This window comes from Sminthopsis crassicaudata, chromosome 6, assembly GCF_048593235.1.
Source record: "Sminthopsis crassicaudata isolate SCR6 chromosome 6, ASM4859323v1, whole genome shotgun sequence".
Classification (NCBI taxonomy): Eukaryota; Metazoa; Chordata; class Mammalia; order Dasyuromorphia; family Dasyuridae; genus Sminthopsis; species Sminthopsis crassicaudata.
The window spans coordinates 114,310,508-114,334,716 of record NC_133622.1 but is presented as its reverse complement, the minus strand read 5'-3'; positions in this window follow the sequence as shown (position 1 = coordinate 114,334,716).

Here is a 24,209-nt window from a genome sequence, read left to right as displayed (position 1 = left end):
TATCTATCAGTGACTTCAGCAGAGAAAGACACTTCATCGAGCAGCTCCAGATTTCATTGGTCTTAAAAAGTATGAAGCATAATTGAACATGCAGAAATACATGCTCCAGGCAAATATAAGAATAAAAAGGCAGTTGTTTGAGAGAAGCAGCAGCTTTGAGGAATGGGATCCTTGCTAACAGAGAAGAGAGCTGGCTATGTATGGAGAGAAGCAGGATTGTTGTTGTTGTTTATCATCCTTGGTTCTTGAAGAGGACTATAACATCAAGGAGATGATGCTAGTGAGTAGGGTTTAAGTGAGGAAGGGCTGTGCAAGGTCACCTGCCTCACTGTCCCCTCCAGAGAGCAAGATATAGATCAACTGGAGATGGAGCAGTAACTGGCCACATAACAGAAGTGTTATACCCAAATAGAGCTTAGAAGTCTCTACAAAGAAACAAAACATTTCCAGGCCTTAGAGTTTCAGGACATGTGAGAGCAATTTTTCCCAAACACATGTGTCTCACTATCATTGTATTTTAAGTTTAATTTCACTTTTTCCCATAGATGTTGTGAATATTTAGGGAAGAGTATACCACAAATTTATGGGAGGGGAGAAGCTTGTGGCTACTGTTTTACTGTGTCATCTTGATAACTGCCTTTGCTAAGAACTAATTATGTCTATGGCTGATTGCCAATGGGAAGCACATATTTGTGGAATCATGGGCTATAATGTCAGGAATCTTGAAGCAGCAACTACCTTTTGGAAATCTAACCCAGGGGCAGCTAGGTGGTGCAGTGGATTGAGCACCAGCCCTGAATTCAGGAGGACCCGAGTTCAAATCTGCGCTCAGACATTTAACACTTCCTAGCTGTGTGACCCTGGGCAAGTCACTTAACCCCAGCCTTAAAAAAAAAAAAAAAAAAAGGAAATCTAACCCATGAATGTAAGTGAAAACTGGAGAAATATTTCAGAGCAATTGCTAGGAACCTAAAATCATGAAAAGGGAACTTCTTTTATTTTTGTTTGTTTTGTCCCTACTGCTACACTGAGAAAGGAGGAAAATGTGGTCAGAATAAGGGTATAGTCCTAGAGAAAAGGAAGGGACAAAAAGACTAGAAGTTACAATGAAGATTAAAAATAAGTTTAGTAATAAAAAGGTGTTAATAAAGATGGAGGAAAGGGATATTATCATTAAGGAGGAGAATTTCAGAGTTAAAATTCATGGGATCATTGACCTATGTTTCCCTTCCTTTAACAAGGTTGGAAATCGAAATTAGAGAAGTTGAGGAGGCTAGTTAAATGGAAGGTGCCCATATGAATGGAGCATCAATGTCAAAGTTGTATTCTTCAAGTTTGAGAGTCTGAGATTGAGGTAGAGAGGAAGACTATGAAAATACTAAACTCTTTGGTGAAAAAAAAGAGAGTTGGTTAGGGTTATTTAGCTGATAAGTGATTACAAAAGGGATCTGGGCAAGACAGTATAATAGATAGAGCAGACTTCAAAGGAAGAGATATTGAATAATGATGGTAGCAGGAACACCTATAAGTAGCAGTAGGGAACAAGGACTATGCTTATTTCTCTTTGCTCAGGGTGACAGGAATGTGAGAGAAGAAGCAGTGGGTATTAGAAATAATGACCAAGATGATGTTTCAATCAGAGAAAACCAGTTTTCTTTCTAGGCCAGAAGATTGGAAGAGTTTGAGAGGATCAAGGAGAGTTTGTTTATAATATAATAGTGGTCTAAGAGGCATAACTGAAAAGGACAGCAGTAGAAGGTAAGGCCTGGGAGGGGGGGAGGAATTGAAATGAATAGGAAAAAAGGAAGAAGGGAGGAAGGGAAAAACTGGAAGGCAAGAAGAAAGCAAAGAAGGAAGGAAATGAAAAAAAAATTATTGAATACCTGTTATGTTCCAGGAGTTATGCTAAGCACTTAACAAATATTATTTCTTTTGATCCTCACAAAACCCTGAGAGGTAGGTGTTGCTAGTCTCTCCATTTCATAATTGGGAAAACTGAGGCAGACAGAAGTTAAATGTCACTCCACCAGTTAATGTGTAAGGTTGAATTGGAATACCAGATTTGCTGACATTAGTCATAAAGAGAGAGTAGGAAGATAGGTTGTTGCTGAAATTCAGGATTTTTATGTTGGCAGAGAATAATTCTGAACTACAGGGATTAAGAGAGCAGGAGGTGTGAGTTTGCTATCTATAATTTTTTTGAACAGGGAAAATACTAATGCATTGAAAGGGAGGAAGGGAGGAAAAGAAGAGGAGAGGAGAGGAGAGGAGAGGAGCAAAGAGGAGCAAAGAGGAGAAAGGCAGTGACATTTTCCAGTAGTTGAATCTCTGAGAAAGCAGATTTGAAAGACTAGGCTCTGTAGGTCTTCTAAGACATATCTACTCCTTTCAGATAAACTTAGTTTTCTGAAATATGAAGTTTTTTTCTGAAAAGGTATTCTTTAATCAATTTTCAAACACTAAGTCTTCACTTCTACTTATTATTAGTATCATGATTGTCCTGTTTTCTTTCTGGTCATGGAAGGGGACAACATTGGCCCATCAACCTGATGCCCGTTATTCGAGAACAGCCAGTTCTACACAGTAGAAAGAAAATTTGACTCATTTTTCAATAAGAGCAGCTTCTTACTGCTCTTCCAACTGCAAATTATCTTAACCAAAGGAAATAGATGAGTCACCTAAGTAAAAAGCTCTGACCTATATGTACCTTAATAAATTGAGGAAGCTAATTTAAGACACTCAGTTTTGTTCTTCTTCATCCGTTATATGAAGATTAATGAACTAAGGCTTAATTTCTTTTCTTTTCAATTATCCTCCTTCCTCTTTTTCTATGTTAAACTATGGTTTCATTTGTGGAGTGTGGATTTGCCACACCCCAGTCTCCCTACCTCCCAACAGCCAATATCTCTTCCATGTCTCTTCTCTTTCTCTGAGTTGATTCACTTTATCCAACCTGCAATCAGCTTGTAGGTCAGCAGTTCCCAAAAGAACATCTACAGGTAACTCCATGGGGGGAAGGGAGGTAATATACTTCCACAACAGTACACTTTAGCTCCTTAACTCCCACAGATGTACTTCTTATATCAGCCAGCTGAAATTCATTAACTTTTTATTAGAAATATTACTTGGCAGAACACAAAGCAATAATAATAAAAATATGCAGCATGTGTGCTAAGGACATATCCTGCTACAAATTCATACCATGTACATGTATCCTTGATATTCAGCACCATGCCTGGAGCATAGTCGGTAATTAATTGATTAGCTGAAGTTGGAAGAAAATCATAATCCTGCCTTAGATTCAATGAAACCTGGACCATACATCTTTTGGGATTTACATGATCTGATTAATATAGGAGAAATAGCATTTGTGAACCAAAGGAATGCAATTCTTCCCAGAATTCCTTTATTTTCTATTATTTTCCCACTCCCCTATTCCCCCAGCAGGAAACAGGAACAATAGAGCAAAATTAGTTTACATTTAAAATGCATAAATGAAATAAATGAAGAGAATAGCTTCATAATTCATAAACATTACATCTTCCTCAATACCATTTACTTGATAAGGATTTTTTTTTTTTTTTTTTTACAATTCAGTAAATCTGTATTTATTACCTGTGTCACCTTCCTTTCTCTAGATCTTATCTCCCTAATTTGTCAACTGAAGAGGCTGGTCTCTGAGGGCATTTCAACTCTAGATATAGAATCCTCTAGAGTGCAATGTATTGCTAAAACACCATTTGAGTAGAAATCCTATAGTTTAATACATTCTGGTTTTTGTTTTGTTTTCATAAGTAGTTGGCTATTAGAAAATTATAGACCCTATTAAAAACTGTTGTGCCACAGTTCTCTTTTAATGTCCTGACTCAGTTTCCCTAATTGCTTACTCAGTTACTCTGCCTCAGGTTATAACCATTCCCTCTTAATGTTAGGATAAAGGTCTTATATCTTAAACCTTAGGCTATACTTATTCCCTCTTAATGTTTGATGGGATAAAGGTCTTTATCCATTTTAGACATCATTAGAATATCAGGAGCCTCTCTAGTACCTCCCTCCATTAAGCCATCCTCATCCTAGGTGCCTCCCCCCATTAAGTCATCCCCATCCACGTACCTCCCCCATTATGTCATTGTTCTTGTTACCCTATAAAAGAATCTTGTATCAGACATTCACTGCTGGATTCTTTGAGACAATAGTCTCTCTCTTGTTCAGCCCTGGGACCAAACCATGGATCCATTTGGTCCCAGTTTCTTTCCATTAAATAAATTATTAAATTGTTTTCTAACTTCTAGCTTGCCCAGTTTGTCTGGCATTACAAGACTCAAAACAAAAAGCAAACAAACAAACAAACATAAAAAAAAGAAACAAATGAGTCTAGCTGTTAGTTTTGTTTTTTTTTTTAACATTTATGTATAATTTATCTGCCCTAAGACATCCTCCATTATTGTAAAAATAGTGCTGACAAGTATGAATATTCTGTAATGTATCGATTCATAAGAAGAAATAAATCTTTTAGTTCTAAATTCTCCATTTGGAGAAAGGAACATTAAAGTCTCCTACAATAATTGTGTTGCTATCTATTTTGTTTTGAAATTGTCAGCTTTTCCGTTATAAATGTAAATGTAAAAGATACCTTTTTGGAAATGAGCCTTTAAAGTAGCATTTTGCTTTGGCAAATCTGATTTTAAAATTTATTATTATTAAAAAACAATAGCTGCAGTGGCATCATGTCTATATCTTTTAGTGGTAGTAAAGATACATATTTTGATGTTTGAAGGAGAGGAAATGCAGTATGGGTACAAAATACAGTGGACCCAAAATTGAGTTACATTTAGTTCTAGCTTTTTCTAATACATATAAGTCATTTCTGGCTCTCCCTGAGATCTCTCTGAATCCCTTTCTAGCCCAGGCCTTCCCTTCTCCATAGCCACCTCTTTACCCGACGATGTGGTAGAGCTGAAAATATTTCTTCCTACTTGTTACTTGTAGATTTCCCCTCTAGCACCATCACCTAGTAAGTCTCCTTTTAAAGATTTATTCAAAACATTTTTATCACCCATTCAAAATTATGGTAACTTTTGTCTACTTGAGCTACCTTTCTTTCCTCAGTGAGTTCAGTGCCTAGTCTACAGTTTTTCTCTCCTTCCTAACTTCTGGCCTTAAACATATATATTGATTATCTCTCAATAAAATTACCTATTTTACTCATTTTCCATGACCTATTACTCTATCTCTCAGCTATAGGCAAAGATGATCATACTTTTGATCTTGCCATCACCCAAAAATGTTCCACTTCCATGTTTATGTGTTGTGCCACAGTTCCCTTTTATTGCCCTGACTCAGTTTCCCTGAATTGTTCTGCCTCAGTTGCTAATTAATGCTCAATCCTGCAACACCACCCTTCCCTCTTAATCATTAGAATGTTTGATAGGATAAAGATCTTATATTTTAGACATCATTAGAATATCAGGTGCCTCTCCCCATCCCAATTAATTAGAATATCATGTGCCTCCCCCCATTATCATCCCCATCCCAGGTGCCTCCCCCCATTATGTCATCGTTCTTGTTACCCTACAAAAGAATTTTTGTATCCAACATTGGTTGCTGCATTCTTGAAGATGATAGTCTCATTCAGCCCTGGAACCAAACCATTGGTCCCAATAAATCTCTCCCTTTCAAATAAAACATTAAAAACTCCCTAATCTTTATATTGCCTCAGTTTCTCTGGCATTACAATGGACTTTGGAATTCCATTATCTGATCAAAATCTGTTGTCATTCCATCTTTCCTTTTGTCTCTCAATCCCAAATGCTGTTCTTCATCCAAACCATGACCTCTAAACCCTTGAGCTCTCAGTTCTCTTCATCACTCTATAGTCCACTCCTCAGTAGATATATACTTTTGCTTTTCTTATTTTGAACTCTTGATTAATCAGTTCAACTACACTGTTCCCTAGGATCCTTTGCCCCTTTATCATACTAACCATCTTGCCTTACCAAACCTCAGACTTAAATAATTTCCACCATTCATTTCATTCACCTCTATGTATGTATTGCTAGATGAAGAAAATCATAAAAATCATGCTGAGTCTATTGGAAACTTGTGTTACATAATCTCAATTAGATCTTCATGCAAGGCATTCCTCTTATCTAATTTCTAATTTATCTAATAATTAATCCTTAATTATCTATCCCATTGTAGTGGGTCTTCCAAACTTTCTTATTATTGTTGAGATTACCATCGCTGTTCCAGTCACCCAGGCTGACAACCTAAATATCTTCTTCAATCCTCCTTCTCCCCTACCCCGCCATCTCTTCCCATACCCAATCTTTTGCAAAGCCCCATCGATTTTACCTTTGTAAATGGAGAGAGGCATCTTGATAAGATAGTATCTGTTATTTTAATAGCTTAGGATGGGGTATTCTGATATTCTAAAATATAAGATCTTTTATCCTTATCAAATATTCTGATTAAGAGGGAGGAGTGGTTTTGCAAGATGGAGCAGAACAATTATAAACTGAAGCAAAACAATTAGGGAAACTGAGGTGGACTGAGTCTGGATAATTAGGAAAACCGAGTCAGGACAATGAAAGAGAACTGTGGCATAACAGAGTTTGTTCTCAGCAGCTCCAGGCTTCATCATTCTATGCTCTTTTCCTTTCCACCTTCATCCTCTTTATGACCTTTTGGTCTTTCTTTTCTTATTGCTCTATTAAAGCCTACTTTCATCTCTTTCTTTCTTTGATAATAGTATAATGACTAATAACTGCTTGATGGATTACTCTCTTCAAAGACACTTGCATTTTAACAAGACTCAAAACAAAACAAAAATTACCTTTTATTCTGAATGTCACCTTGAAATGGAAACATTTTTTAAAAATTGGTCAGCAGAGCTTATTGGTTCTTCCTTTTTTACTTTTCTCCTTCCTTCTGCCCCTAGGAAATCTTATAGAATCATGGGGTCTAGATTGTAGAAGGTAGAAAAAATATTAGAGGTCATCTAGTCCAATTCTGTCTTTTGACAGATAGAGGAGTCCCAGGGAAGGAAAGTAATTTGTTCAAAGTCACACCATTAGTAAGGTAGAGCTGGATTTCAAACCCAGTATTTCAGACTGCAAATCCACATCTCTTTTGATCCCACACCCTGCCTTAAGGCTGACATTGTCATGCCCTTCTCTGAATGGGTGCACTATAACTGATGGCTGATGAGAATGTTGATGCTATGGACTTTGAAATGATGACCAAAGGGAGAGAAATTCCCCCCCAACAGAAGTGTCCTTGTATATAGAGCAAGGTTGAGATAAGAAATGTCTCGATCCAGAAATGCTGTGGCCTCAAAGACCAATCATTGGAATGGAATCTGTTTTGTTAACTCATAACAAACAGGGCAATTTATCTTTGTATCACAGTCTTAGGACTTCATTTTAGTTGTTTTTGAATTGATTCAGGTTTTCTGATACTAAAGTGCCCTTCATACAGGTTCTTTCTGATCCCTTTTCCCGCTTGAAACAGACCTTCTCTTAAGGGCTCTGGAGCTACTGATTAATGCACTTTCTTAAGAGGCTTTCAGGAATGCCTAGAAATCATTTGAACCCTATTGATAAAAACTATGCTTTCAGCTATTCTGGAAAGTGATTTCGAAATGTGCCTCTAAATTACTAACCTGATTCAGTGATATTACCACTAGGCCTAGGCTTCAAAAAGATTAAATAAATAGAAAAAAAAAAGGCTTTTAGGTATAAAAATATGATAGCAGCTCTTTTTATGGTAGCAGAGAACTGAAAATTAGGGGTGGTGGTGTCATTGATAGAAGAATGGCTGAATAAATCATGGTTTATGAAAGGTAGGATTTCAGAGAAAATTAGGAAGACTTGTATGAAATGATAGTGATAAGCAGAACCAGGAGAAAAATTTATATAATAATAATGCAATAAAGATAAGCAACATTGAAACACAAGACCAAAAATTAAGCTTCTATCATTATTTCCAGAGGACTCACAATGAAATGTGCTACCTGTTTCCTGATAGAGATTATGAACTTGGAAGTGCAGAATAACATGTATTTTGGGGCAAGGTATAGATTAAGCTTCACTCTGCATTACAAAGGTTTTGCTCCCTTTTCCTCCCCTTCCCCACCAATTCAGGGAGGTGGTCGGGAGAAAAAAATAGATTTTTATTAAATGAAAAAAATTAAATTTTAAAACAAAAAAATGGGTTCAGGGAATATAATTGCATCCAGAAAAATTTATACGTGTTGGAGCTACTTCATCCTACTATGTCACCCCAATTCCAATCACATATTTGATCATATGTCCAAATAAACAAGGGACAACCTCATTCCACTGATGCTCATGGTCAACAGACTTTTCTCTTGTTTGCAAATGTCTACTGAGACTATCTACAAACAAGATTAGTGAATTGATTGTCATTATGTTGTTTTGTTCTCTAATTATCTTGACTCAGTTTCCCTAATTGTTTTGCCTCAGTTTATAATTGTTCTGCTCAATCTTGCAAAACCACCCTTCCCTCTTAATCAGAATATTTGATAAGGATAAAATCTTATATTTTAGAATATCAGAATGCCTCTCCCCATCCCAAGCTATTAGAATGTCAGATACTGTCATATCAAGATGTCTCTCCCTATCTCAGATGGCTCACCCCACCCTTTCAGAGTCCCTCTCCTGCTCTCAGCATCCTGATTCCACCCTTGCCTCAGTCTACCTCCTATGTCTAAGCCAAGTGTATATGTCATTGAAAATTCAGATTGTTTGCTCGATTCTTGGAGATGATAGTCTCATTCAGTCCTGGGACCAAACCATGGATCTTTCGCTTTCAAATAAAGTATTAAATATTCTCTAATCTTTACTTTGCCTCAGTTTCTCTGGCATTACAGTTTATGTTACAAATAAGAATTTTATGTAAATGAGATATTTAAATATAATTCCACCCCTCACTGTGTCTGCCCCTTCCTAACTCTTCTATGTATACAGCAAGGCAAGAGAAGGGAAAAAAAAAAAAGATTTAAGAAAGTCATAGCAGGAGTGGGGGAAAGGGGAGGAGCAGCTAGGTGTTATGGTGGTTAGAGCACCAGCCCTGAAGTCAGGAGGACCTGAGTTCAAATCTTGCCTCAGACACTTAACACTTCCTAGCTGTGTGACCCTGGGCAAGTTTCCAATTGTCTCAGCAAAAGAAAAAAGTCATAGGGAATGCATGATGAAAGTAAAAGTCTATTCTGACCATCACACACACACACACACACACACACACACACACACAGCCTCAATAAACTCCACTGGTTTTCTATTGTCTTCAGGATTAAAATTTAAAAACCCTCTGTTGGGCTTCAAAGCCATATATAACTTTACCTCTTCTCCATTCTCACTTCCTACTCCTATATTCTTTGTTCCAGTGATACCGGTCTCTTGGATAGTTCTCAAAAACATGCTCTGTAATGCCAGAGAAACTGAGCAAAATAGCGGTTAGAGAACAATTTAATAATTTATTTAAAAGGGAGAGATTTACTGGGACCAAATGGATCCATGTTGGTCCCAGGGCTGAAGGAGAATCAGGTCTCAAAGAATCCAATGCTGAATGTCCAATAACAAGATTCTTTTATAGGGTAACAAGAACAATGACATAATGGGCGGGAGGAACCTAGGATGAGGATGACATAATGGAGGCAGGAGTAATGGAGGGAGGTACTGGAGAGGCTCCGGATATTCTAATGATGTCTAAAATGGACAAAGACCTTTATCCCATCAAACATTAAGAGGGAATGGTAACAACCTGAGATAGAGTAACTAAATAGGACAATTAGGGAAACTGGGTCAGGACATTAAAAGAGAACTGTGACTCAACAGCTCCTTTATTTCTGTCTCCTGGCTTCCTTCAAATCCCACCTAAAATCTTGTTTCTCTTCTTTCATTTTTTGAAGACCAATAATATCATGCATTGGGGTGATTTATGAGTAAACTGGATGTAAGTGAAGCAGAGTTGTACAAAGTTATCAATCTCATTCTCTTTCAGTCACTGAAGTCGAGTAGAAAGACAAGACTCCCTGTTGTCTTTCATATTTCCTCTTAACTATAATGACTTCTCTCAGTTGATTTCTTTAAATGTATCTCATAAATAACTTCTTACTATATTATTGTTTGCATTTTGTCTTTTTCTCCTCCTTCCCCTCCCTCCAATAGATACCTTTTGGGGGGTAAGGACTTGCTTTTCTTTGTATTCTCAGCTTTTACATAACTCCTCAAACTTAGTAGACATTGACTAACTGACCGTGTACTGTGATGGGGTAGCTGTAGTTAGATGTTAGGGAATTTTGCTAAGGAAATGCCAGCCAGTCACAACCTTGTAAAAAGTAAAACTCACCTGTTTTGAGGATCCCAGGGTCTGATTGCCTCCAGAATTTCTTTTCTTCTGAGTCAAGTTTCAAATGGAAACTCTTTTGTGTGCTTTAGTGGTTCTCGGTTAGGAGAGTTGGAAGTGGATGGTAATAAGAAATGACAAACTAAAACCCTCAAAATATTCATTTTTTAGGACTATTGGGAACAAGCATAAATCAATATTTGCAGTACTTCTAGAGCAGGGGAGAACAGTAGATTTTAAAAATTAATTTTATAATTATAATTTTTAAATTAATTTTATAATTATAACTTTTTTTGACAGTACATATGCATAGGTAATTTTTTTTTACAACATTATCCCTTGTACTCCCTTCTGTTCCGAATTTTTCCCCTCCTTCCCTCCACCCCCTCCCCTAGATGGCAGGCATTCCCATACATATTAAATATCTTATAGTATATCCTAGGTACAATATATATGTGCAGAACCAAATTTTGTTGTTGTTGTTGTTGCAAAGGAAGGATTGTATTCAGAAGCTAAAAATAATCTGGGAAGAAAAATAAAAAACAATGCTCACAGTTTACACTCATTTCCCAGTGTACCTTTTCTGGATGTAGCTGATTCTCTCCATCATTGATCAATTGGAATTAGATTAGCTCTTCTCTATGTTGAAGATATCCACTTCCATCAGAATACATCCTCATACAGTACCATTGTGGAAGTGTATAATGATCTCCTGGTTCTGCTCGTTTCACTCAACATCAGTTGATGTAAGTCTCTCCAAGCCTCTCTGTATTCATCCTGTTGGTCATTTCTTACAGAAAAATAATATTCCATAACATTCATATACCATAGTTTACCCAACCATTCTCCAGTTGATGGACATCCATTCATCTTCCAGTTTCTAGCCTCTATGAAAAGGGCTGCCACAAACATTTTGGCACATACAGGTCCCTTTCCCTTCTTTAGTATTTCTTTGGGGTATAAGCCCAGTAGTAGCACTGCTGGGTCAAAGGGTATGCACAGTTTGATAACTTTTTAGGCATAGTTCCAAATTGCTCTCCAGAATGGCTGGATTCTTTCACAACTCCACCAACAATGTATCAGTGTCCCAGTTTTCCCACAGCCCCTCCAACATCATCATTATTTGTTCCTGTCATCTTATTATAATTTTTTTTTGAGAGTACATATGCATGGGTAATTTTTTTTTTTTTACATTATCCCTTGTATTAATTTTTCCAAATTTTCCTCTCCCTCCCTCTACTCCCTCCTCTAGATGACAGAGGCAATCCCATACATATTAAATGTGTTATAGTATATCCTAGATATTGTATCTATATGTGGAATAGTAGATTTTCAATGACTTTGTTAGATGTTTTATGTATTTATGCAAGGTGTGTCTTTAATTACTAATTACTACGGTAAACTGCATACTGATTTTATGTTAAAAGTAAATGCTAGGGGCAGCTAGGTGGCGCAGTGGATAGAGCACCAGCCCTGAATTCAGGAGGACCTGAGTTCAAATCTGGTCTCAGACACTTAACACTTCCGAGCTGGGTGACCCTGGGCAAGTCACTTAACCCCAGCCTCCGGGAAAAAAAAAAAAAAAAAAAAAGTAAATGCTATGTGTAGCATCTAAAGTGGGTGTGTCTGCTTCTGTAGTATTATTAATACTACAGTATTAATGTAATTATGTAGCGTATTAATTCCATGAGGCTATACTCACATGACTGAGGCTCATGGAAATACAGCAAGATCAAAACAAGGTGATAGATTTTACAGGAGGATGGGTCCTAAGACTTTATTGCAAATGGGTATTCCACCTACCCCTAGAGAAGGAATTGACTCCATCTAGAGGTAAAGCTAAAAGGTCACTACTTTCAAGGACATTTTTTGCCCTTTTGCCTAGCAGAGCATTAATAAACTGCCTTGAAACTAGCCTACCTCAATCTAGGTTCTTCTTGTTAATCAGTTGTTTTTGTTGGTGGTGGTGGGTTTTGGTTTTTTTGGGGAGGGTGGAGGGAGGAGGCAGAAAAGAAATGCATGTTGATAATCAGGAATCAAATAAAGGAGACTTACTAATCCTAAATGAGATAGGGAATTTAATGGGAAACTGATCTTCCTCCTGATAGGAGAAAATTGAATTTAAAAAGATAGTACACATGGGCTCTAATTATCTGGCCAAATTGTCAGAGTTCTAAAAACTTATTTTCTTAGATTAAATTCCTAGGCAATGAAAATATATTTTCCCTTATGGAAGAAAACAGCTAAGTTATGGGTATATGAAGGTGCCAAGGAATCTCTCTTCCTGACATAGCAAGCCTCTGCCTGCTAGAATATTCTCTTTCAGCATTACTCTCTCTTTATCCTCATCTATTTCCCTTACAAGACCTTATATCTCTCTGTCGAGATTTCTCTACTAGAAACTTTACTTCTCTGCTGGGACCTTATCACTAGGGAAGTCAGCCTTTCTAGTCATACACAGCAAAGGCTAACTTCCCAATGCCTCTTCATTTGGTTCCCTGAACTACAAACCTGCCACTACCTTTAATCCCTGACCACCAGGAACCCTAATCTCATTTTAGTTCTCTGAATCTAATCTCATTAAGAGGAGTTTGAGGAATAGTATTATATAGAAAACAGTCTCTAAGCTGTATCTTAAAGGAAAAGAAGAACTTTATGAAGCAGAGTGAAAGAGGCAGGAAATTCCAGCTATGGAAGATGATGACTAGAGCAAAGGCATGGAGAAAAGGGAGATAGAAAGCCATGTGAAGAGCCAAGAGAAGCTAGGATGAATAATGTCCAATGAGACCAGAAAAGTAGATTATGGCCAGATTATGTAGAGTTTTAAAAGCCAAATAAAGGAGCTTTAATTTTATCCTAGAGGTAATAGGAAGCCATTGGAGTTGGTTGAGGAGGGGAGTCAAATGGTCAGAAATGGATTAAGATAATAGCCATATGAGTGCAGAGAGGGGATCAGATGGAAGAAATCTTGTAGAAGTAGAAACAATAAAACTTGGCAACTGATTGATTACATGTGGTAAGAAATGATGAGAAGTCCAGGAGAATTCCCGAATTACCAATCTGAAACATAGGAAGGATGGTGGTGCCATTAACAGAAATGGGGAAGTATGGAAAAGAGAAATGTTTAAGGGAAAATATAAAGAGTTCTTTCAGTTATCTCAAAGACATTCACTATTAAATGGCTAATAGACAATTGATGACGCAGGACTAAAGTTCAGGAGACTGAAATTGAATATTCATTTGGGAAAAATTTGTATAGAGATGATAATCCCATGTGAGCTGATAAATTTACAAAGAGAGGGAATATAATGGAAAAAGAGGAAAGGGTCAAATATAGAATCTAGTGGAATACCCTTTAGGGAATGTGATTGGATAATAGGCCAGGAAAAGAAATTGAGGAGTGATCAGAGACAGGTGAAACAAGAGGACACAAAGGTCCAGAGAAGGGAGAGTATCAAAAGAAAAGGAAAATTTCCCATAGTGACAAATACAGTAGGTAGGTCAGGAAAGATTAGAACTGAAAAAAGATTACCAGATATTTCAAAATTAAAATTATGATGCTAATAAAATTATTAAAATGTCCATATCTTAGAACTCAGAGATTTTACTATTAGTTATATATCCCAAGGCAGTCAATAATAAAAAGAAAACCCCAATATATACCAAAATATTCATAGTTAGCATTTTTTATAATAGCAAAGAACTGGGAAATAAAAGATATCTATTCACTGGGAAATAGCTAAACAACTTGGGAACATAAATAAAACAGAATATTATCGTACTTAAAGAAATGTTCAATATGATGAATACAGAAAAAGCCTACTAACATAAAGTGAATTTCTCTCTTGGGGAGTTGGATGGCATCGATAGAGCAGAGAAGGTGCAAAATGAAAAACAATCACAGCTGAAACCTGGCAAAGAGGTGCTACAGAAATCTTTCCTTCTTTTTGACTTTGATTTCTTTTTTTATATCCTTAAGCACTTAGAATCATAGAATATCTGAGGTGAAGGGGCCTCAAAGAGCAACTAGTTCAAGCTCCACTAAGAACAGAAACCTTTTAATATAATGTTCCCCCCGGGTTGATGTTCAAAGCATCCAGCAGCTAATGTGTGCTTCCCATGAAGTATATAAATACACACATGGCTCAGCTATAGGGATAGACTGAGGCAGGGACGGAGTCAGAGCACTGACAGCTGGAACACACAATCTGGTTTTGACAGGGTGGGGAGAGGCTTCGGACATTCTGATGAGTTGGGATAAAGGAGAACAATGACAGGATGGGGGGTAGGACCATAAATTCTAGCTGACTTAGGAGGATTTAGGAACCAGGAAGTCTGAACTCCCCCTTATCTTGAGTTTATACATTGACAATTTATAACCTTAGAGTAAGTAGCTCTGAGTTACATCAGTCTTAATGAACTGGAAGGGGGGATTGCAACTAAGGGAATTGAGGTAGAAAAAATTAGGGAAACTAAGTCAGAACAATTTAGGGAAACAGAGTCAGGAAATAAAAGGGAACTGTGGCACAACATAATATCCCCAACAGGTAGTCATCCATCATTTCCTTCTAAAACAAAGTGATGAGAAACTCATCATCTCAAGAGACAATTCAGGCCATATTTGACTGGCTACTTATTAAAGAGTTACTCATGTGGCAGCTATAGGTGGCTAAGTGAATAGAGAAACAGACTTCATCCTAATTTCAAATCTGGCCTCAGGCACCTACTAGCTGTGTGATCCTGGGTTAAGTCATTTAACCCAGCTTGCCTCAGTTCCTTATCTGTCAAATGAACTGGAGAAGGAAATGGGAAACCATTCCAGTATCTTTGCCAAGAACATGGGGTCAGAAAGAGTTAGACACAACTAAACAGCAATTCCTTAAGGAGTTTTTCCTGACAAGAAATCTAAATCTCTATAGCTTCACTTCAATAATTTTTTTTATCCTTGAGAGTCAATCAGACCTATTAGTCTTTTAGTTCTACTACCCCTTGGTGTTCTAGTCATTCACTTTTGGATCCATTTTCTTTTTGTATCTATTTTCTTCATGTACTTTCTAAGGTGAATATAATACTCCAAACCAGGGAAGAATAGTACAGAACTACCACTTGTCTCTTTTGGAACACTCATTGTGCTTCTTTGATGCAGTGCAGTTCTTGTGGTAGAGAATTGAAGTGTGAGAATTGATGTGAGAATCCCCTCTGGTCTCCGCCTAAGGTCCAACATGAAAGAATTCACAAACAGAAATCTATTTGTGGCAAGTTTTATTGTTAGATAAGTGGGAATTCCCTTAGTGGGCAAATTCTTAATGAGGAGATTTGCAGTGTGTGAACAGCAACTATTTTATGAGCAAATCTTGGGGAGAGGGTGGCTGGGGGCAGTTTGAGCTAATTATCAGACCAAGATCTTTTCAAAATCTGAAATTTCCTGAAGAGTGTCTGGGCTACCCCCAAAAGATAAATGGAGGGTGACTCGACCAAGATTTCCAATTGAATAAATAAATCATTTTGAAGGCTTTTTCTCAGACTCTGGATTTTCCTGAAGATCTGGGCCACCCCAAAAGATCAATGGAGGGTGCTTTGACCAAAATTTCCAATTGCCATTTAACTTCTCTGGAAAGATATGCTCTCCCAGAGGAGAGCCTGAGACTCCAAATCTCCCTTCTTTTACAGAAAAGGGGATACAGTTTCAGCATTCACTTCCATTACTTTCCCCCAACAGTCAAGGGGGACAGTTTCAGGTTTCTCTCCTGACATTTCAATAAAACCTAAAATAGCATTATTTTATTGTTATTGTGGTTGGCTGTTTGATTATGGAGTTTTCTTTCCCTTTTTTCATTCTCTTTTATTTTTATTCTGAAGTTTAATAAAGCGAACATTTCCAAATTCATTATAGCACAGAAGGCAAGGATCATACATGAAACTATATAGATCTATTATTCAAATCTTGCTTACAAATAAATATTCTAGGCTCATATTTCTAAACTTTCATTTCTATAGGCAGTTTGGATGTCAGAATTTGGCTACCATGCTGTTTTAGGCTGGGCCTAATTTAGGAGTCTCTTGGTGGTTTAGAATCAATAATGAAACAAAATGATGTCGTTCAGTATTTAGATGTGTTGTTCAGTTATTTTTCTTTCATATTTGACTTTGTGACCTTGGTATTTTTCTTGGCAAAGATACTGGAATACTTTGCTACTTCCTTCTCCAGCTCATTTGTTTATGAGGAAACTGAGGCAAATAGGATTAAGTAATTTGCCCAGTGTCAAACAGCTAATAAATGTCTGAGTCCATATTTGAACTCAAGAAGATGAGTCTTCCTGATTCCAGGTCTAATGTTCCATGCACTACACAACCTAGCTGCTCCAGTTAGAAATAATAGAACAAGGATTTTCATTTAAGAAGCATGCTTATTAAAGCCATGCTAAGTTGATTCATCTGAGCAAATCATTCTTGCATTATGCTTTACTCAAAAACTCTTCCTTTAGAATTTCTTTTAACTAAACCTCAATTTGCATTACAAAGCAGCAATTATCAAAACTTGGAGAAGAGAGGTGGTGGATAAAACCCTGTCTCCAGTCAGGTAAATCTGATTTCAACCTGGCCTCAGGAGCTTACTAATTGTGTATTCTGGGCAAGTTATTTACCCTGTTTGTTTTAGTTCCTCATCTGCCAAATGACCTGGAGAAAGAAATGGCAAATTATTTCAATATCCCTGCCAAGAAAACCCAAATAGGATCCCATTATCTGACATATATCTTTGTCAAATATAACTCAACAACAAGAAAATTTCAAAACTATTTGGTATAAGATAGAAAATAATGGAATAGAATAAATAAGCAAGACCTGGAAATAGAAGAACAGATAATTCTAATCCTTAAACCAAAAAAAAAAAAAAAATCACAACAAACCTTCTAACTTTAGAGATTTTAGCAGAAGCAGAAAGTAAAAAATCAGTTTATCTTCTAGAAAATCTTGTTACCTAGAACTGTCTCGTATTCTCCTTTAGAGTTTGTTTCTGCAGACATTCTGTTCTGGTTTTCTTTATATATTTGGTTCTATTACTTCCTAGTACATAGATACATGCCACTGGTAATAGTAATATGGATTCATGCAGTCAGATTCTCCCTCATCAGTTTATAACAACAAAAAGGTTATTTAGAAGCTGTTTAATACCCGTGTATTCTTTGTATAACTAGGGACTCAAAACTTATTTGCATTATTTTCTTCTCATTGGTGAAGATTGATTATTCACTGCTCTGGTAGACATGGCCCAATTTGAGAGAGGACAAATTGTAGAGATTTAGCACTAAAGGAGCTGCCTGAGCTTTATCAGGGTTTAATAACACTTTAAAAGCTGAGGTTTGCTCTAAAATGTAGAATCATCACTCTTGGGTGACCTCTTATGCCACAGTTCTCAGGCTCCCTAATTATCCTGACCAAGTCCTGACTCAGTTTCTCTGCTTCAGCTAAAAGTTCAGTCCTGCAAAACCTCCCCTCCCTCTTTATCAGAATATTTGATAAGGATAAAAGATCTTATGTTTTAGAATACCAGAATGCCTTTCCCCATCCCAAGCTATCAGAATGTCAGATACCGTCTTATCAAGATGCCTCGCCCCATGTCCCCGGTGCCTTCCCCTATTATATCATCCCCCTCTCCCAAGGCTCATCCAGTCAGAGTCCCGTTCTTGCTCTCCACACCCTGACTCCACCTTTGCCTCAGTCTACCCCCTGAGTCTCAGCCATGTGTATATATGTCATGGAGAACTCACATTGTTTGCTGGATTCTTGGAGATGATAGTCTCATTCAGCCCTGGGACCAAACCATGGATCCATTTGGTCCCAGTAAATCTCTCCCTTTTAAATAAATTATTAAATACTCTCTAATCTCTATCTCAGTTTCTCCAGCATTACAGACCAAGGTAGAGAAGAGGGCTTGTTGACCTGTTACTGAATCTGATGGGATCTAAAAAGGGCTCTTAAGCACAAGAAAGTAATAAATAAGGAACACATGCAGGAAAACACAGAGGCATCAGGAAATTACACAGTCCAAAGTTTCTCCAGAAAAATATCTATCTCTTGTATATATAAACTTGGACTCTTGAGGAAATGGACTTTGCTGAAGCACCTGTCTGTCCCACCTCATACTTTCTCCTTGGTGAGACCCTAGAGTTAGTCTTAAGTGGTGCCTAATGGAGACAAAAAGAGAAAGTACTCCCAGGTAAGACTATGGAGCAACAAAAGTAGGAGGGCAACGGGAAAGCAAAAAATAATCAGGGCGCAATGGGTATTGGTGGTAAAACAGGATCCTTATTTCAATTTAACGAAATGGGACAATCTCAGGAGGAAAACAGAGACAGTTTTTTATCTGAAGGTATTGAAGAAGATAGTTAAACAAAGGGTGCTACTTCTAACTACTGAGTAATTAAAGGAGTTTATACTCTGTGTAGAGAAATGCTGCCCCTTGTTTCTGCCCCAGGGAACTCTTGACTTAGAAAAATAGGAGACAATAGGAAAACAAACGAGAAAAAGAGTTTTCCTTATTTGGAATGTGCTTAAAATTTGCTTACAGTTCCCTGAAAATATCCCTTTAGCTAATAAATAATACAGGTGGATGCAGTAACCCGCTATGCAAAAGAGAGAGAGAGTGAAAGTGAGGAAGAAGAAACAGATTCAGGGAAAGAAGAGACTGAAGATTTATGAGACATGGAGATCAAATAAAGTCTTACTAAAGAAGGCATCTCCTCCTTATCACACTTGTGATAATCTATAAAAGATGGAAAAAACTACAAAGACCTATAATTGTGGGGGGCAGCAGCTAACAGCTGTATAGAGAGTTTTAAAGGTAGTTCTGTAATGCTGAGAAACTGAGGCAAGATTGAGATTAGAGAGTATTTAATAATTTATTTAAAAGGGAGAGATAATATTGGGATCAAATGGATCCATGGTTTGGTCTCAGGGCTGACTATCATCTCCAAGAATCCAGCCAACAATGTGAGTTCTCAATGACATATATACACTTGGCTCAGACTCAGGGGGGTAGACTGAGGCAGGGGTGGAGTCAGGGTGCTGAGAGCAAGAATGGGACTCTGACAGGATGGGGTGAGCCTTGGGAGAGGGGGATGACGTAATAGGGGGAGGTACCCCAGAGATGGGAAGAGGCATCTTGATAAGATGGTATCTGACATTCTCTTAGCTTAGGATGGGGAGATAAAATATAAGATCTTTTATCATTATCAAATATTCTGATAAAGAGGGAGGGGTGGTTTCACAGGACTGAACAGACAATTATAAGCAGAACAATTAGGGAAACTGAGTCAGGACAATAAAAGAGAACTGTGGCATAACAGTTCAAGGAAAGGGATAGGACATTCCTTTGGACATGCAAATGTTTTTTCCCAGTGTTAGAAGTTCCCGATCCCCAAAATCCTGGTAATTTATAGAGGGAACACGAACTACTAGAATTTTTTTTTTTTTATGAAAGCATTTTATTTACAAAATATATGCATGAATTTTTTAACATTGACCCTTGCAAAGCCTTGTGTTCCAAATTTCCCCCTCCTTCCCCCCAACTCCTGTCCCCTAGATGGCAGGTAATCCAATACATGTTAAATATGTTAAAATATATCTTAAATCCAATATATATATATATATGTACATATATACACATACATATTTATATAGTTATCTTGCTGCACAAGAAAAAATCGAATCAAGAAGGAAAAAAAAACCTGAGAAAGAAAATGCAAGCAAACCATAGAAAGAGTGAAAATGCTATGTTGTGGTCTATACTCAGTAGTTGAATGATTACTATTTATGTGAATTAGATGGGTTTTAGAAAGAGGACATAATATTTCTCCTACCCATTTTGATTCTTACATTTGACAGTAAACACTTCTACAAACAACTAATTCTATAGTTAAGTGATGATTAGACTTAAGGAGTGAGGAGTAGAAAAAGGAGAATCCTCACACATTGATTCATGTGTCCAAATAAGATTTATTGAAAGAAATTGTGTATTGCTAGTAGCAGTCTATAGTTGGCCCAGGATCTTTGAACACTGCACTTGGTTGATAAAAGCAAAGGAAAGATAAAGAAAAAGGAAAGAGAATCTGACTAATCCCTAGATAGAGCACCAGCCCTGAAGTCGGGAGGACCTGAGTTCAAATCTGACCTCATACACTTAACACATCCTAGCTGTGTGACCCTGGGCAGGTCACTTAACCCCAATTGCTTCAGAAAAAAAAAAAAAAAAAAAATATATATATATATATATATATATATATATATATATATATATATATATATATATATATATATATATATATATATATAACTTATCTTTCCTCACAAATCTAGTCATCTGAACTCCACTCTATCAAAAGCATCACTAGGCTTTCATATATCTACATTCACAACCTGGAAGTCCTTCTCCATTTTTCATACTCACTGAATCCTGATATTTAATCAAATACCAAGTTTTCTTGATTCTATTTCCATGATATTTCTGACATTCAATCCCTTGTCTCTTCTCACAGAGTCATCATTTTAAGTTCAATCCCTCATCATCTCTCACCTAGACTATTGCAATAGGTTCCTAATTGGTCTCTGCTTTATATCTCTCTTATCTGAACTATCTTCTAATGGCTGCCAAAGTGGTATTATAAAAAATGAGTGATAAGCTTCCAATCAAGCTTGGGTGGTTTTACTAACTGTATATGCAGAGACAGATGGAATTCTTAATTGGGAGACTGAATGCTGAGTGTGATGCTGCATGGCTGCCAATGAAATGATATTGATTTCTGTGATTCAAGGGATTCTGCTGCTTCTTTCTGAAGAGTTTCTAAAACCTCAAGGGTCTTTCTCCCAAGAAGCTATAGCATCAACACCAACACAGATTGAGATTCAACAATCTGCCAACATTTCAATGTCATATCTCCCTCTCTGGATAAAGCAGCAGGCAAATATTCCCAGGTGGATTTTTTTGTTTTTTTTTGAAGCCCAATTATATTCATTTTTGAAGTGAATTATTATATTTTTATATACTTCATGTGTCTTGTAGCATAGTGGATAAAACAATGGACTTGGAGTCAGAAAGACCTGAATTCAAATTTGACCTCAGACACATACTAGTTGTCTGATCCTTGGCATCCTCTATTTGCATTATCTCATCTGCAAAATGGAGATGATAATAATAATGGCACCTGCATCCATGGGTGTTGTGAAGTTCAAATGATATAATAATAGTAATATACCTGGCATAGAGTAAGCATTATATAAATGTTAGATATTATTATTATTATTTTGAATATTTTATCTTACTTAGGTATGTTCTAAGCTCCTTGAGAATAGATATGATTTAATTCTTGTTTTTGTAACTCTAAACCTAATATAGTACCTAACACTATATGCTTATTGATTATTTTGTCTCAGGGTTTTTACCTTTTACTACATTCTAAACATGGACTAAATAATTAGAGATATATTTCTGTTACTGCCATCAGAAAAGTGAACTTTGGATTCTAGCATGCATTCCTTCTTTCCCTTTTTCCTCCTCTTTCTCATCTTTAACTGATAATTCAATGGTGTACATGCTTATTTCTACCCCCTGTGCAGTGAACAGGAATGGCAAATAAGTAGATTGCTATGTAAGTTAGTTATGATATCAACTATCACAAAGAAAACAATGGACTCTGTATTTCCTTTTAAGCAAGCAAAGAACATTTTGGTTGTGATTTAGAGGTCTTTTTAATGTCTCAAGTTCCAAGTGACAAATCTATCCAAAATGTGAGAAAGATGTGAGAGAATATGTGAGGGAATGTCTCCTGTGATACTGACTACACTCCTGATGATTTGTGTAAGAGCAAATGATACCACCATGTATGTACTCAGTGTAATCTGATTTGTGCTCTAGAGGAGAAAATCATAGTTTCATAGATCTATATCTGAAAGATACTTTCAAAATATCTCTTTCCCTTTATAGATTAAGAATCTGAGACTCAGAGAGATTAATCAATTGGCTAATAGGTAATAATTCATAAAACTGGGATTTGAACTCAAGTTTAGCCTTTTCTACCACACATTGCTATCAGGTGAAGGTTTTGGGGGAATGCTTATATACTCTTTAAAGTTCTTAGGGGAAATGCAACGTTCCTTAAAAGAACAAAATGTGAAACCACCTATAATAATTATCCATTCCTGATGATTCATGTAAGGACAACAGTAACACCAAAATGGACCAAAACAAGCATTCAAATGCATTTTGAATTTAATTAAAGTTCAATCTCCACCATTATGAGGTCTGAAGATTTTAGTGAAGTTAAACAGAACTTAGAACAAAACTCAGAAAAGCAAATAAGATATAAGACTATTCATTCAGGCTGGGGACATGAGGTGGGGAGACAAGGAACATAGACACAATCACTCCAAAATAAAGGATATAGAAAGGAAAGCAAAACCTAGTGCAAAGGATAAGAGTGTAGCATAAGTATCATTTTGGAACTCTTGTGATTCTGGGATGATCCTTACCATAAAGGGATTGATAATCTTCTAGAGGAGATAGGAACCATACAAAAAAGGCCAGAAGGAGCTGAGACAGATAATGCATGTGAAGGATAATCAAAGTCTTCTCTTTTGCTATAGTAGGCAACACATCCATAATGTGATCATGGAGAGTAGCTAAAAACCTGAGTGACTCAATTATGTTTTTTTTGCATGGAGACCTTTGGAAATGGTTGAATTACTAGATCCAAAGAATAATCTTTAGTAGTTTGATCAGTTTGAAGGGAGATCTTGAGTGGTGAGCTTGAATAACTATCCTTGGCCCTGTGCCATTCAATATTTTTATCAATGGCTTGAATGTAGGCAGAGAACGAATGCTTGCCATTTGCCAATGTCAACTGGAGGAATAATTGATACACTTAATGAAGGGTCTGGATCTGAAAAGAACTCAATTGAAATAGTCCAGGCAATAAAATTCAAGACAGCCAAGATGTTGGTAATTTAGAGAACCTTTTATTACTGGTGGAGACCAGGACAGACTCAGTAGAGTACCATCCCGAACAGAAGTAGGGACAGGTTTATAAGCACTCTGGTTCAGTCTTGAGGTTACATTTGACATCAAACAGTGACTCGAATTTCTACTTACAGGGGGAAAGATAGGAGGCTTACAATGGTAAATGTTTGACATAGATTATTTTGAGGGAGATCAGGGTTATCGAACATCATCAGGCAACCATCCTCAAGAAATAGATGTTCCTCATTGTGGATTGAGCACTTTTGAAGTGCAAAATACCTCCTTTAATCTAGTTTGAGCAAACTTCTCTTTGAGGCCCTTTAACCTAAAACTGAGGGAGGGGAGGGGAGGCCAATCTTTTGTCCATTTCACAACAGGATAGAAATATGAGCTGAATCTAAGAAGACAAAATTGAAATGGAATAAATGTGTTCTATACTTAGGCCCCCCCCCCCAAATTAAATTCAAAATTACAGAGGGTGGGTGGATACCTATTGGGGGAAATGCACCCAAGTAAAAAAAACAAAAACAAAAACACAACCCTCTATTATTCTAGGATACACTAAAAGACACAAATTATCTTGAATGAAGGAGATGAAGATTGGGCTTTTACTCTGCCCTAGTTAGAGTTTCTATTCTAGGAGTTACATTTTAGGAAGAAGTCTGAACTGGAGCTCACTTGGTGAGAATCTATGAAGACATATTGAAAGAATTGGGGTGGAAAAGAGAAAGCTAGTGGAGGAGCAGACCAACATGATTTCTGTCTTCATATGTTTGAAAGGTTGTTATGCAGAAAAGGGTTCTGTCTGCTACAGAGTTTAGATTCA